Below are 15,158 nucleotides of genomic sequence, written 5' to 3' on the forward strand. Positions count from 1 at the left end.
CAATTTCCTAGTTTGCCGAAGCTTAGTTTCGACCAGCAGGGTCTAATATACTACGCAGGGCGCAAAACCCTAATTTTTGAAAATTAATCAAGTTGATATTTGAATCTTGTGAATTATCACAAAATTGATCGAATTCTGTGTGTTGACACAGAGTTCTTTAAATTTATTGTCAGAGAGCAGTATGCTTTCCAATTGAGTACTTTTATGCAAGGACCTTAACCTTGATACTTTGGGAAATTCATGCTACTCTGCTGCGAGTAAACACAAATTTCCATGTCATGTCATATCAATATTAAGGGTTCAGCCGGGGAACATAGTATATAAACCATTCAAAGAAACTTATATTAATTGAATAATATATGCAAGGTGCCGAAATTTACAGAATATCTGGGATTGTTGCTACTGCACCATTCTTGATAAATTTCGTGTGAATACATTGAATTTCTCAATAAATGCGCCAGTGAAGAGGTTGGACACTCATCACTTTTACATGGATCCGTTTCTTTGCAGAGTGACGGCTCATTAAATGCAAGGTTTTACAAATTTAGCCATGAACTAAAAACTACCATCAACATTAAGTCCCCTGCTTAGCACGTAACAGTGGCATTGTTGCGGGGTAAGAATGAGATGGTGACAGACGAGGATAAAATGAACAGGGCAAGACATGCGGAGATTGCCAGGAAAATTATACTGACCTTTGGCAAGAGGCATGAATATTCTGCAACCTTTGTGTTGGCACGCTTCTGGGATAGTCATGGAGTACTGGTGCTATGTAGCGTTGGTGTACTTCTGGCTTGGCCACAGGGTGCTGGTGTTATGGATCGGTGGCACTGCGAGTCAATCATCTTTCTCTAACCGATAACCTCCATGTTGACGCTGCAATTTTGGGCCCAGGGTTTCGCTCTCATCTTCCGTTTTCCGTGCACGAATCCAAGATGTATTCCTTTTCCCGTTCGGATTCTCAAAACGTTGTGCCTATAAAAGGCGCTGCCCAACTTTTTTTTTTTTGGCTTTGTTTCCACGTCTTCACGTTAGAAGCATAGGTGTATCAATTGCGGGTGGATCGGTGGAAGTAATAGCAGCAGCAAAAGAATGCGAGCATATTTCAGGTATGTATTCCAATGCTTCTTCACTTTTGTTTGCTCTTCTGTGTTGGTGTGAACCCTATCCATAGGCATGACTTCCATGAACTTGTAAAAATACTTCAACATGAATGATTCCTCTTTGCTAGTAGTACTGTAGTAGCTTTAGCCACAACATCAACAGCAACGAAGCCAATTATTATGCAAAGCAAGCATGCATGGGCGGGTGACCGCCGTTGTCTCCTTTCTTCATAAAACCTAGCCTTAGGTTGTTTTTTTTTCATTTGGCCGTGAGCAAAATTCCCGCGGCAAGACATGGTTTTGGCCGAGAGCATATTTCCTGCGGCAAGACACGGTTTTGGCTGAGAGCATTTTCCTGCGGCAAGACATGCATTTGTTTGAGCGAGCATCAGTCCCCATTCTTCTTGTCCTGAGTGCCATGACCTGTGGCCAAAGAAAATTTTCCCGTAGATAATTCGTTGTTGGCTCTTGATCATTGTACCCAATTTTTGAAAAAATCTTCATGCATGATTTTCTTCAAAGTAGTAACCCTTTTCCTGTTGTGCTCCGTTGTAGTTACTCCAAAAGTAAAAGGTAGCATAAGGAATTCTTGTTAAGATGTCACCTGGAAATGGCTCTGCCACCGTGCCGAGGAATGCTAATAATTCCAAGGATAAGCCAAACATGGACGATGAATTCTTCACAATGTCTTTTACAGCCATGAGGACCCATCCAAAACATGTTGCAACCTTTATGACTGGTTCAGAAAATGAAGGAGAGGTCTAGTTGGTTTACCTAGGGCGTGTAATAAGGTTTTGTCTCCGGAGGAAATAGTACCCAGCTTCTCCTATTGACTTCAAGATTTTTAATAGCCCATTGCACTCTTATGACAGATGGATGAAATTCATGATAAGTCGTGATCATGTGAAGGCTAACCTGATTGAGGCGCAAATCATGAATGTTGTCATGGCGTCTGCGACACTTCATATTAGGAAAGACGCTGCAGGTTTAATTACTTTTATCTTCAAATGGTACGCAGAGACTCACACGGTTATATGCAGATGGGGTGAAATGACTATTTCTTTGGAAAGTGTAGTCGTTCTGTTGAATCTTCCATTAATAGGGAATCTTGACGTTATCTTGTACGAGGAAGAAGAAGAAATGCACGCCACTCTAGTCATGAAGTCGACAGGATATTTTAGGATGAACTATGAGGAAAAGTGCTTATACTTGGTGGGTTTCTAAATGGTTCCCTGAGGAGCCGGAGCCGGATCAGGTGTTGGATGACACGCTCAGTGTTGCTGCATTTTTAGCCTTGTGGTTATCCAGAGATATTTTTGATGATGGCTCTCGCAAGAAAGAAATGAGACAAAAGCTCACCAAATTTGCTATCAAATTTACGAAAGGCGTTTCTCTTCCCATAGGCAGTTTGTTCCTTGGCTCCTTGTACACACATCTGGATTGCTTAGCAGCGGACATGTACGTTTCTAATGGGTGTATGAAGGTAGGCTCGTATATCCATATCGCCTTCCTCCAAGCATGGTTCTGGGAGCATTTCAAAGATTATGCTCCTAATCCGGTAACTTCATTCCCTGGCACATATGGCGGCTCTAGGATACTTCGTTGGTTGAAGAAGCGTCCAAGACCTGGCTCAAAGCTCATCGATTTCTTTGAAAACACGTATGCAATCAACTTCCGTCCCTGGGATCCAGTCCATGCGTCCCTAGTCCAGCCATATGTTTTTGCTTCCGCCCCGGACATGACGTTGCATTATGATGGAGAGAAAATGAGCATTGGAGAAACTGTGTTCATGCGAAGCTGCATACCTCGATATGTACCGTCTTTTTTCAAGGAATATTTTGAAGTGGTTCCTTATAATATCGACAGGGCGGCTCGTCATATGGGTTTCGATCATGGAATTCCATTCCGCCGTCCGTTGACGGCTCCAAAAGAAATTTTGACGTCTGTTTTTGATTGCAACGTTTTTGCAACAAAGACAAGTCTCCCATTTTGCTCCCAGAAAGACAACCAGTGAGAACCCCTAAGTATAGGGAGTTTTGGCAGGAAGAGTTCCTCGTTATTCATCAATTCGTGCAGAATGTCGTGACAGATCCACGCGGCAAGCTCTCCTCCAAGGTTTTGGCAAAACACAGATTGTTGAGGTCGCCTTCTTCGGGTAAGCGGAAATCGTCTATCCCAGATGAAAACAGTCCCCAAGAAAAGGAGGGAATGTCTAAAAGTCGCGCAGGCGGCATCCGATCGGCTTCGACGACCTTTGTAACCTTTAGTTCTTCCAATATGCAAGTATGTATGATTTTCTTCCTGATTTGGCCGAATTGTAAATATTATGAATTGTCGCCACTGGATATCTCCTTTTTTTTTTTTTTTTTTTTGCACTCAGGATCTTGACAACATGAACTTCTTCTCTAGACTTGCACGTGGTCAGAAAATGGCACCTTCTGAAGAAAAATCTGGCGATACTGAGCCTTTTGACAGTAAAGAGAAAACGAAGAAGAAGAAAGCTCAGGATCCGACTGTGACGGGAAAAGCACTTTGGACGTAGCAACGAGTCTTATTCCAGTCCCAGTGGGTTCGCAGATGAGTCAGTGGGTTTTCACACGTTTTTCTCTTGGACTATTTATTTATACGAAACAAATATTAAATTGGTGATATTACAGGAAGAAGCCGCTTCTGAAGATGACCCTGAGATGGAGATTCGTCACGATGAGGATGTAGCTTCGTCTCCAATCATGGAAGCCGTACCCGTTAGTAATCCGGAGATGGAGATTGATCGTCGTGAAGATGTTGTTGTGCTTCAAATGACGGAAAACGCTTCTGTGGCTGCGGGCGCGATTGTTTCCAAAGAACCTTTGCTTGTTGCGGATTTAGTTGTAGGCACCGCTTTCGACCCTCCATTTTTGGCTCCTTTTGAAGATCATGTGCTGATCGGAGGCTTCAGTGTACCATCTAAGTATACGGAGTTGTATACAAAATATGGGAAAGGTATGGACACATCACAACAACCAAAAATATCACTACCGATTTGCGTTGGTTAAGCGTGTGGAAGAAACCTTATCTTCAATTCACGACATGTGCAATGTGACTGGCCACACTGTTTCTGAAGATGTAATCTCAAGCTGGAAGTTCCACCGAGATATGTGTGTAAACTTTGAGTTTAACGCCTCCTGGTTCTGTGAAGGATTTTCCAAGATCCAAAAGCTGCAGGCTGAAGAGGTTGAAGGTCCCTCCACGGATTCGATTAATCAACAAGAGGCAGAAGTCGAAAAGTTGTCTTAGGAGTTGAAGCTGAAACAGGCGGCTCTTTAAAGCATGAAGTATGTTTTCTCCAAGAAGAATTAGTCGTTGTTTGGCAATTTCCCCTGAATGTTTTTCTTTTTCTTTTTCTGAACTTCCTTCTCTTAGGTTTTGCAAGGCAAGAGATGCCTTTTTTATGGTTTGATTTTCTGTTTTTTTGGATTGATAGATGATTGCTTTATAAGGATTTTTTAATTATTTTTGAAATGTCTTCATAAGTAATTTTCTGGAAGTAATGGTACTTGGATCAACTAATATATTGGAATCCGAGTTATGAATGGGGGTAGCGCAATTATTCTAGAGAAATTGTAAATGTCACATGAAAAGGGGAAATATGGGGATAATATGAAATCCTAGGATAATTGGGTTATCAGTTTATGTTGTCAATGTGGAACTGACACCTGTGTCATATCTCCAACAAATTCAAAACGATAAGTTGCGTAAAAAAAACTTACTCGCTTAGGGTCTCTCAAAAAAATAGAATTTTTCAGGGTGAAAATTCTGAAACTGGCCGCTAGAAGTCCCCAGTCGCCCTTTATTGTCTCTGTGACGTCTTTATGTTGATCCGCGGCAAGGCGGAGAATCTCCAGTCCCTAGGCCCAATTCCTCTAAATCAATATTTTCTTGGACAATGCGCTTCAGACCATTGCATTCGCCGGTAAGATGATGAATAAATCTGTGATAGTGCCAATGTCTTGAATCTAACATCTACTGATCAGTTGGTGGACGCCATTCCGGGGGTAGTCGGACCACTCCCTCTCGTACCCAAATTTCCAGTAACTCCAGGACTCTTCTGATAGGCAACGGAAAGCGTGGATATTTAAGTCTGGCTTCTCTCGCATCAGTGGTTGTTGTGATGGGAGTTCTGGTAGGCTTTGGTATAAAGCTCTTTTCGAGGGCGGAATTGACGCTTGAGCGATCATTGATTTATGAGCGGACCGTTTACTTCTACCATATTTCCGAAGGGTAATTTCTATTGAGGGGCTTGCGTCAGTGGTGGCGACACGAGGTGGCTCGATCGGATACTGTTCGTTTCCATAGGCGTCTTGGAAGAATTCTCCTTCTTCAGGTGCCTCTCTCTTAAGTAAAGCAGTCATTACTGCAGACTGTTGGACAACCCTTTGAACCTCTGCGAGGATTTGGAGATAAATGTTTTCCAACAAAGCTTCATAGGCCGTCTCTTTACCTTTGTCCTGTAGATATTGTGGCACACCTGGCAAGTCTCCTTCCTTGGTCTTGTGAGACTGTCTTGACTCTCTGTCGTTGGAAGAATCTAATTGGTTGCTCTTCTTCTGCTCTTGTATGACATTGCTGCGTGATCCGTCTGCATCTTCATTGGTAGAAGTACGGGCCTTAGCCAAAGATTGAACGTTCTTCGTATTATCCTTGAAATTGGTGAGTTCTTTCTGACAGGTACTCGCTGATTCTTTCCACAATCGATTTATCATACTCTTCAAGATACGAAGCATTTCATTTTGTATCCTGATAATATCGACTTGGTTTATAGCCATATCCTCTAGCATTTTTATCATGCCTTCCATGGTGGTTGGCTTCCGACTATCCATTGCTTTTGAAAGGTTCGAATGACCAGGATACATCTGGAAAGTTGGAATCTTTGATTGAAATAAGTTTTATTTAATGATTGAATTAGGCCTAAGACCAATTGGGATGGAAAATGAAATTGAGAATTGAATTTGAAACTGAGAGATTTACTCTCCCACTGTGGTCGCCAATTGTTTATGGGTAAAAACTGTGTCTGCTGGTTTTGGTAAATTTGGGTGTGTTGATGAGAAACGAGACTAAACCTTAAACAAATGCACTGCACGGGAGTACTTTAGATTCGAGAGATCAATCTGTACAATCCTAGCCAAAACCAAGAAATGGCCATTCCAGTCTTGATTCGGTCACAGAGTGAAGGAGAAGGGTTGGTCTTAGGGAGGGAAACGAAGAAGGCGTTGAGACCAGAATGGTTAATTCTGAAGGTTTGGCTATTTTATGACTTGTATCAGAATATAGAACTGGCTTGCGGAATGTAAGCTATTAGTTCTTTGGTGCTTTCTGGATACTGTGTCGTTGTTAACCAAAACCCTTGCCGTTTGGTCTAAATAGGTAAAACCTATTTATACAAGTCATAATTGAACGCACCCTGATCTTGTAGAAAGTGAGAGTGATTGGGTGATGGAAAAGTGAGGTAATGTGTAAATTCCAGAGACCACGTTCCCACTATGAAGGAAACGAGTCAGTTTACACCCACTACTTCTTGACCCAGTAACTGCCCTGCTTTCTGACACTTTCTTATACTGGACGTGTTGCACGCCCCATGAACCGCCAGACCAATACCGTGATGAGCATCCCTCAGTTTGTGACATGTTCGATGTCTCGAGTATTTTCATGGAAAATGTGCAGCAGATTATTGAATGGGTCTTATATGCAAGACATGGATAATCTAGTTAATTGTGTGCCAACTAAGTAGCAGATAGCCATGTGTGGCAAGTCAAAGTCAGGAGACTTGCCGCAGGAGAATAATGTGTGATTCTATTAGTCTTGTCTTGGCTGGTTTCCTAAAACTTGTCATAGGCCTGTTAATTTTGTGGCGAATTTGGACGGCTGAGATTGTAATTCATGAGGGAGGGTGGACATTAATTATAGCCACATCCCATTGGCGTATGATACTAGCATAGTGGCGTCATTGGCACATGCCGGTGACATGGTGGCATATTTAATGCATGCGAGTGGCACAACGGCATGGTTGGCATATGCCAGCAGCATAGTGGCACAAGTAGCGCCTGGCGTAGACGTGGCAGCTATATTTTGGCATATTGGTGTTAGACCCAAATATGGCTCGGCAACATTGGCTCAAGTTGCCATATCAAACTTAATGCCTTAGGGAGAATTACTTGGCTTGGTTGGCGTGGAAACCTTAGCTAAATTAGGGTTTGGCATATCGAAACCTAATTAGCGCGTGTGTCATGTGTCCGCGGCAGGGTGACGTTTTTTGTGCAAACGACGCCATGGCCACGCCAAAGGAATTATGGCGAAGCCATAACTTGGGGATGGACACATGAGCAAGGGCGGCTATGAGTGGCCATAGCATGGCGCCATTTTTAGGGTTTCCTGGGTCCCGCATGGCTCATGGCATGTTGTGGGGCCCAGAGTGGCGTAATTTCGGCCACGACCAAAGTTAGGGTTTCAACTAATGCCACTAAGGAAATCGTGTTCTAGTTGGGATACCTTGATGGACCAAACTCTGTTATGGCATTGGCCACGAATATTAGGTGGATTAGCACGTAGGCGCGCTACTTATGGCATGTTGACAGGTTTGGCATGTTGTTGCGGCAAAGTGGCACGTTTGGTGTATTTAGCATGCCGATTAACACCTTATCACGGCACGGCACGTTTGGCATGATGGTTAGCTCGTTGGAGCGGAATGGCACGTTTAGCATGCCAATTAGTGCAATGGCGTGGTGTGGCATGGCGTGTTTGGCATGCCATTAGCATGCTGGCGCGTTTTTTGGAAAGCCAATTGGCATTGTGACCATCTGGCCCAATTTACCACTTTTAATACTGTGGCGGGTTTAGAGCTACCTGATTGGTCGAGGGGGAAGAGGGCCGGCAAGTATGGGCCCAGCCACAACTCATGTGCATGTGGCGGATTTAGAGCGACCTGATTGGTCGATGGGAAAGAGGAGGGTCGTTCGAGCAGCATGGAGGTATGGCCATCTGCAAGTGGCACCGGCTGGCCTATGGCACGTCCAAACCTCCCTTTGCTACTGCTCCTATTTTCCGCAGATCCTCTTTTATCCCTTGTTTTCTGATTTTGGGTAGGATCTCGCACCTACTAATCCATGACGAATCAATTGCCTAGTTTGTCGAAGCTTAGTTTCGACCAGCAGGGTCTAATATACTACGCAGGGCGCAAAACCCTAATTTTTGAAAATTAATCAGGTTGATATTTGAATCTTGTGAATTATCACAAAATTGATCGAATTATGTGTGTTGACACAAAGTTCTTTAAATTTAGTGCCAGAAAGCAGTATGCTTTCCAATTGAGTACTTTTATGCAAGGACCTTAACCTTGATACTGTGGGAAATTCATGCTACTCTGCTGCGAGTGAACACAAATTGTCACGTCATATCAACATTAATGGTTCAACCGAGGAACATAGCACAGAAAGCATTCAAAGAAACTTATATTAATTGAATAATACATGCAAGGTGATGAAATTTACAGAATATCTGGGATTGTTGCTACATGCACCATTCTGGATAAATTTCGTTTGAATACATTGAATTGCTCAATAAATGCGCCGGTGAAGATGTTGGACACTCATCACTTTTACATGGATCCATTTCTTTGCAGAGTGATGGCTCATTAAATGCAAGGTTTTACAAATTTATCTCTAAACTAAAAACCACCATCAACACCATCCAAATACGATTCTAAGAAGCATGCCATCGTTGAAGGAAATAACCTTAACACTCTATCCAGAAATACCTTGGTTGGGAAGTTAAAGATCTTTTATCATGAGCATACATCCAAATCTGGAAAGGATATTGCTTTCAAAGCACAAAAGAACACTAAATTACTTGATAAAAGTAAAAAAAATTGGCATCTCTGAAGATGATCCTTCTGAGACTGATTCATCAGATGAAGATCTTGACAAGTCAATCTCTTTGATCACAAGACAGTTTAGAGATCTTCTGATGAAGAGAAGTAAACGGTTCACTAGAGATAAACCTAGGTCATCAGTTAAACCTCATAATCGTGTTCCTCCTAAAAACAGGGATACTAATGATACTTATGATAGGATATTCCTTGGTTCTTTAAGTGTAAAGGGTTTGGTCATTTTGCAAATGAGTGTCTGAATCGTAGAAAATACATTGCGAACAAAGGTCTTGTTGCAACTCTTGATGAAATATCTGATCACTATGATTTTAATGAAGACGAAAAGTTAAGTGTTGCACTCCTTTGTGAAAATATTAATTTTGATAACTGTATGTATTGATATTATTTCGGAAGAAACCTCAACCATTCTGGAAGAAAAAATGGATTTCTCTGTGTCTGCTGGAAATTTTATTTCTAATTTTTCAGGTTCCACCATGTGTCTAACAACGTACACAACTACCGCATCTGAACCATCCTCCATGTTGACATGTTCTTATTGTACTCTCAAGGGTCATGAACTCTCAAAATGTTTCAAGTACAAATATAAGATAAGATATGTCAACAAACTTCAACGGAGAGCAAATCGATTAGCAAACAGGCTCAAACGTGTTCAGAAATTGTCTGAGGTATGTAAACCTATCTCTTCTCGGAAGAAGTTAATTTCCAAAGAAAAGACTAGACCACTAGAGAAAAGAATACGGTCTAAACAGGGTTTTAAGAATTCCGTTCAAGTAGATTGTGGTGGAAAAATAATTATTCATCCCATCACAAATTAATTGTGTTGTTGGTGTATCTTGTCTCATGTGCCTGGTTCAAAAGAGACAAGAGTTTGCACACTTCAGGCTTTAGGAAAAGATTTTTTTTTATTTGTTTATCGCCTATTTGGAATTTTTCCATCTTTTCATATCTAATTGATGTTGAAAAGGTTTCCCTGTTTGATCAATAAAATAAGGTTAAAATCGACAATTCTGCCTTCTTTAGGGTTGAGAATTGTGCGTAGTTGAATTCTTTTTGTATAAAGGTTCTGTAACCCTACATTCCTTTTTCACTCTCTGAAAAACTCTTTTTATCACAAGATAGCTTGTTGAGTCTGATTTGTGATTTCCTCCCACAATCCCATACTTGTATGGAGACTTCAAGCATTATGTCTTCTGATGGAAAAGTTGTTAGTATGATTGTTAAGCCATCAATCATGAAGGAAAAAGATAAATCTCCTTTACCTCAAACCTTGAAAAGAAAAAGAAGGATTGTGAGGAAGCCAAGAGATGTTCCTTCAACTTCTCAGAAGTTTTATGGTGTTCTTGAAGAGTTGAAGGAAACAAGAAAGGAGATTCAGCAAATAAAGGCTATTGTTTTGAGGACTCTCGAAATTCAGAAGGCCCTGCTTCGGCATCAGTCTAGAAGGTTTGTTGGAATTGACTCCTATCTTCATGAACCTTATGTTCCCATGGTTGTTGACAACAAGGAGTTCGTGGACGATAAAGAATTTTAAGAGGTCTCAATATCTAGGAAACTTCTTATGAGAATTTATCCTTGTGTTTTAAGAAGGATAACCAGGGTTTGGAATAACAATTATTGTGAGTACACATATCTATTGACAACGATTTTTATCTTGCAATGTTTTTAGATTCATTTATTTAAATTCTAAAGTTTATTTGGAAGATGATTTGCAGTATTAATCTTTATTGGTTTTATATATTGCAAACTTTTATGGGATATATGTGTTTACGTCCGTGAACTATGATTGTCCCATATATGCTCAAAAGTTAAGTCTATCATATGTCTTTATGCAAATATTGATGAAAGATAGAATGAAATTTTGACACTAAAGATTAGGTCTATTATATGTCATTGTGCAAATATTGATGAAAAATAGAATGAACCTTTGAATATTCCGCAGTATTGGTCTTTCCCTGATCCACATCTTTGTGAATGTATTGTGTTGCTCTGTAAGTTTTTTTATGTTGAGCATGGCCAATTGTATTAATCATTTTATTTGTGGTTAATTCAATTGAGATTTTTGGATACAAATTCTTGTTTCATGAGATTTGTTAATGTCCAAAGAAATCCTTATTTTTTTGTAAAAGTAAAGTCGCTCTTGTTGTTCTTTCGGGAATGACATTTTATGGGGAGAGTTCTTTTTGAACTTGTGCTTAATTGCCAAATCTTTGTGGGAAGTGCGGCTGTGGAATATTGTAAGAGTTTTCTTGTATCTTTATAAACTCCTTGATGAATGAATTTATTTTCGACTATATGATTGCATCTAAACAAAGTTGATATGTTCTCTTTTGGTCATGAAGTATCTCCACGGAAATTTCATTAGGATCCCACTAGTTTTCGTACCTTTACCAGTTTATATTGACAAAAAGGGGGATAATTAATGTGTACTTTAACACTGCAAATACATATGGTTTACTGATCATTATGTAATAGGGAGTGGTTTTCATTGTGAGATGAAGTATTGACTAAGGGGGAGTGATACATATCATCATAGTATTATCGTCAAAGTTGTGGTACAATTGAACTTTGATGTTGTGTAATAATACTATGACACTGTATAACAATAATTGAGATCAACTTTTTTCTTGGACACGTTTAGAATCACTGGAGTACTTAGAAGCGACGAAGATTTCGAGTAATGTTGAAGAACCAAGGAGATCAAGCATTTATATGAGAAGCTACAAAGTTTTATTTATTTTGTAATCCATATGTATTGATAGTTTTGTCATTAAAATTGACAAAGGAGGAGATTGTTAGAGCATTGCTCGGTCGAACTCGCAAGCACTGCTATCTCAAGCTTGTTTTTCAAGTTTAGTGATCAAAACTATAAGTCTTGATTTCTAGTCTACTTATAGCTATGTCTCGGACTAGGATAAATTGTGTAGTTGAGCTTTAGACTTCACAGCGTTAATCGATTGAAGACAAAGAACTACTAAGGAGAGCTTTTGGAACTTCATCAATAAAAGTTATGTGGAGACTGAAACTCACCTATCACTTGAAAAGTCTATTTCTAGTCTCTCTCCTATTTGAGACAAAAGTCGTATAGCTATATAGTATTCGATTTATACACATTTAATATTTCGAGCTGAATTTAACTCGCTTACATATTTCTCGAAATATGTGTTGGTAAGCTTTCACTTTAATCAAGTTCATCTTGTATTCTTGACGAAATTCAAAAAATGATCAAGTGAAAATCGCCTGGTAACATCGTATATGATTTATGTGAGACGGTCATTTGATGTAGACTCATAATGTTTCATATCGATCATTCGATCACTTGAAAATTTTCGTTGAAGCTACTAGTTTATGTGACACAACTATTGTCGTCTTCTAAAAATGTTTCAGTGCTTTAAATGGAGTTTAGAACACTTAACCTTAATAGGATTATAAACATAGTATGCGTACTTGCATATATGTTGATCCAAGCCCGGTATAGTATACATACCCGTACGTGTACTGGCAAGATCAGGTGAAGTCCGGAAGCCTTGGTATGCGTACTCGAATGCATACTGGCGAACTCAATTGAAGTCCGGGAACTTTGGTATGCATACCCGTACGCGTACAAATTTCAACTGATGTTTGGATGTGTGATAGTATGCCTACACGTTTGCGTACAATCGAACACGGTCCACGTCCCGCTACTTAGGTATGCGTACCCGTTTGCATACTTGAGTGAGTTATGCTCTAAAATCGGTTATTTCATGAACCAATACATTAATGTAATAAGGAATGCAATCTTTTGAAAACCGTGGCTATAATGTTCATGAATGGATTCGAGTGAATCAAACTGATTTTGCTTCAATTATGTCTTGTATACTTCTATGAGAATATAAACAATTGAACAACTCTAGAACTAGTTTCATTTGAGTCATTTGAACTAGTTGTGGTTAAGATGAATAAGGTTGATATGAAAGTGTTCATATGGCTAACTTCGGTTAACTATTGTTGAGCCAACAAGGTGTACACGTTTAGGTATGGTTACTCATATCTAAATGAAGGTACATTTCATTTGTGTGTAACAAGCTAGGTTAAATTTAACGGTTTAAATATATTAGCTTGAGTCTAATCAGGTTTTCATCTAACGGTGAATATTGAATGCTTTGTTACCAAGATAACATTGATTGCAAACCCTGATTTGAGAACTGTATAAGGGAGAACTCTAGAAACTGGGAAACGTAATCCCACACCTCATGTGTGATACCAGTTGCGACTAGAGTCGATTCTCCTTCAACCTTAAGTTTTTTTCAAAACCCTATAGGTTAACGACTTGAAGACTTCATCGGGATTGTGAAGCCAGACCCAACTATTTTCTATGTAGTTGCGTGTTCTGATCTTACCTTGTTCTATCGTATTGGGTATTATCTTCTCTAATATTTATTCGAGATTGATCTCCGATAGGTAAGATAAAAAGTAGTCACAAACATCTTCGTTTCATTGTTTGTGATTCCACAATATCGTGTTTCGCTTCCATACATTAAGATTATCGTGAGGTGATTCATAATACTAGGTTGTTCTTCGGAAAAATAAGTCCAATTTATCATTTGGTTCCTCTGCACCTTGATATATCAAAATACGGAACAAAACTTATAGGTATTTCTGTGGGAGACAGATTTATCTATCTCGATATACTTTTATGTGTGAGACAGATTTGTTTATCAAGTCTTCGACTTTGGGTCGTAGCAACTCTTAGTTGTGGGTGAGATCATCTAAGGGAATCAAGTGCGTAGAATCCTACCGGGGTTCAGAGACGTAAGGAGCGCAACTGTACCTTGATCAGTGTGACATTGATTAGGGCTCAACTACATTCCAGTCAGAATTTCATTGGTAGTAGGCTAGTGTCTGTAGCGGCTTAATACAATGTGGTGTTCAAAGCTGGACTAGGTCCCAGGGTATTTCTGCATTTGCGGTTTCCTCGTTAACAAAATTTCTGGTGTCTGTGTTATTTCGTTTTCGCATTATATTTGTTTATATAATTGAAATATCATAGATTGTGCGTTAAGATCAATTAGTTCTTGAATCCGGCCTTTGGGTTGTTGATTTAATTGATTGACACTTGGATATTAGTATGTGATACCGTCCAAGTTATTTCTCTTATTCAATCGGGCTCGCAAATTCCTATTTGCTTGATTACGGATTGAATTGAGAAATTGAGATATAAACTCTTTAATATACTTTTTTAAAGATTGAGTCTAACTGTCTAGTTGATTCTCTTGAAAGTATATTGGAGTTTGTCCATACAGATTGCTAAGCGAAATATTGGGTATGGTTGCTAGACCCCCGCTTTTTCAAAGAGCATAGCTCTATCCCTCCCTAAAACAGCCAAATGGGTTTCTTTGAGATTTTGGAAAACCATATTGTTTCTAATCCTCCAGAGAAACCAAAGAACAACAACATAAAGACATTGAGCCTCATCAGGGAGTTTGGAAACAGGATCACTAAGCCAAAACATCATCCAATCAAGAAAATACTTGTTGTGAAAGGCTTGCATATTAACACAAAGGGAAAATAAAAACCAAACACGACTAGCAAAAGGACAGAGAACCAAAGCATGCATAACAAACTCAAGAGGATCATTACATCTGGAACACTCAACATTATGCATAGGCATTCTAGTCTGCAAAACAGTTCTAGCAGGTATAACATTTTTAGCAGCTTTCCAGGTAAAAACTTAGATCCTATAAGGAACCCTAATTTTCCAAATGCGCTTCCAAAGATTGATACAAGTGGAGGGCCTAAGTCCTCGAAGTCCCAGGTAAGCATATTTAGAAATAAATCTTCCATTCTTTGAAAGTTCCCAAGCCCTCCTGTCAGGAGTGCATAACTGGCTTAATAAGGGAATAATGATGATATTCTTAACAAAAGCATCATCAAAATAGGTGTTTAGTCTAGTAACATCCCAAGATCTAGTAGCAGCATTAATAAAATAAGAGACTTTGATATCAGGATCAGGAGGAATAAGGGGATTAGGTGTGGCAGATCCCAGTGATGGGATCCATTTGTCACACCAGGGATCAATAAATTGACCTTCCCCCACACTCCAAGAAATAAAAGGCTTAATCAATTCCTTTATAGCATGCAAACACTTCCAAGTCCAA

Source organism: Papaver somniferum, unplaced genomic scaffold (assembly GCF_003573695.1).
Source record: "Papaver somniferum cultivar HN1 unplaced genomic scaffold, ASM357369v1 unplaced-scaffold_154, whole genome shotgun sequence".
Classification (NCBI taxonomy): domain Eukaryota; kingdom Viridiplantae; phylum Streptophyta; class Magnoliopsida; order Ranunculales; family Papaveraceae; genus Papaver; species Papaver somniferum.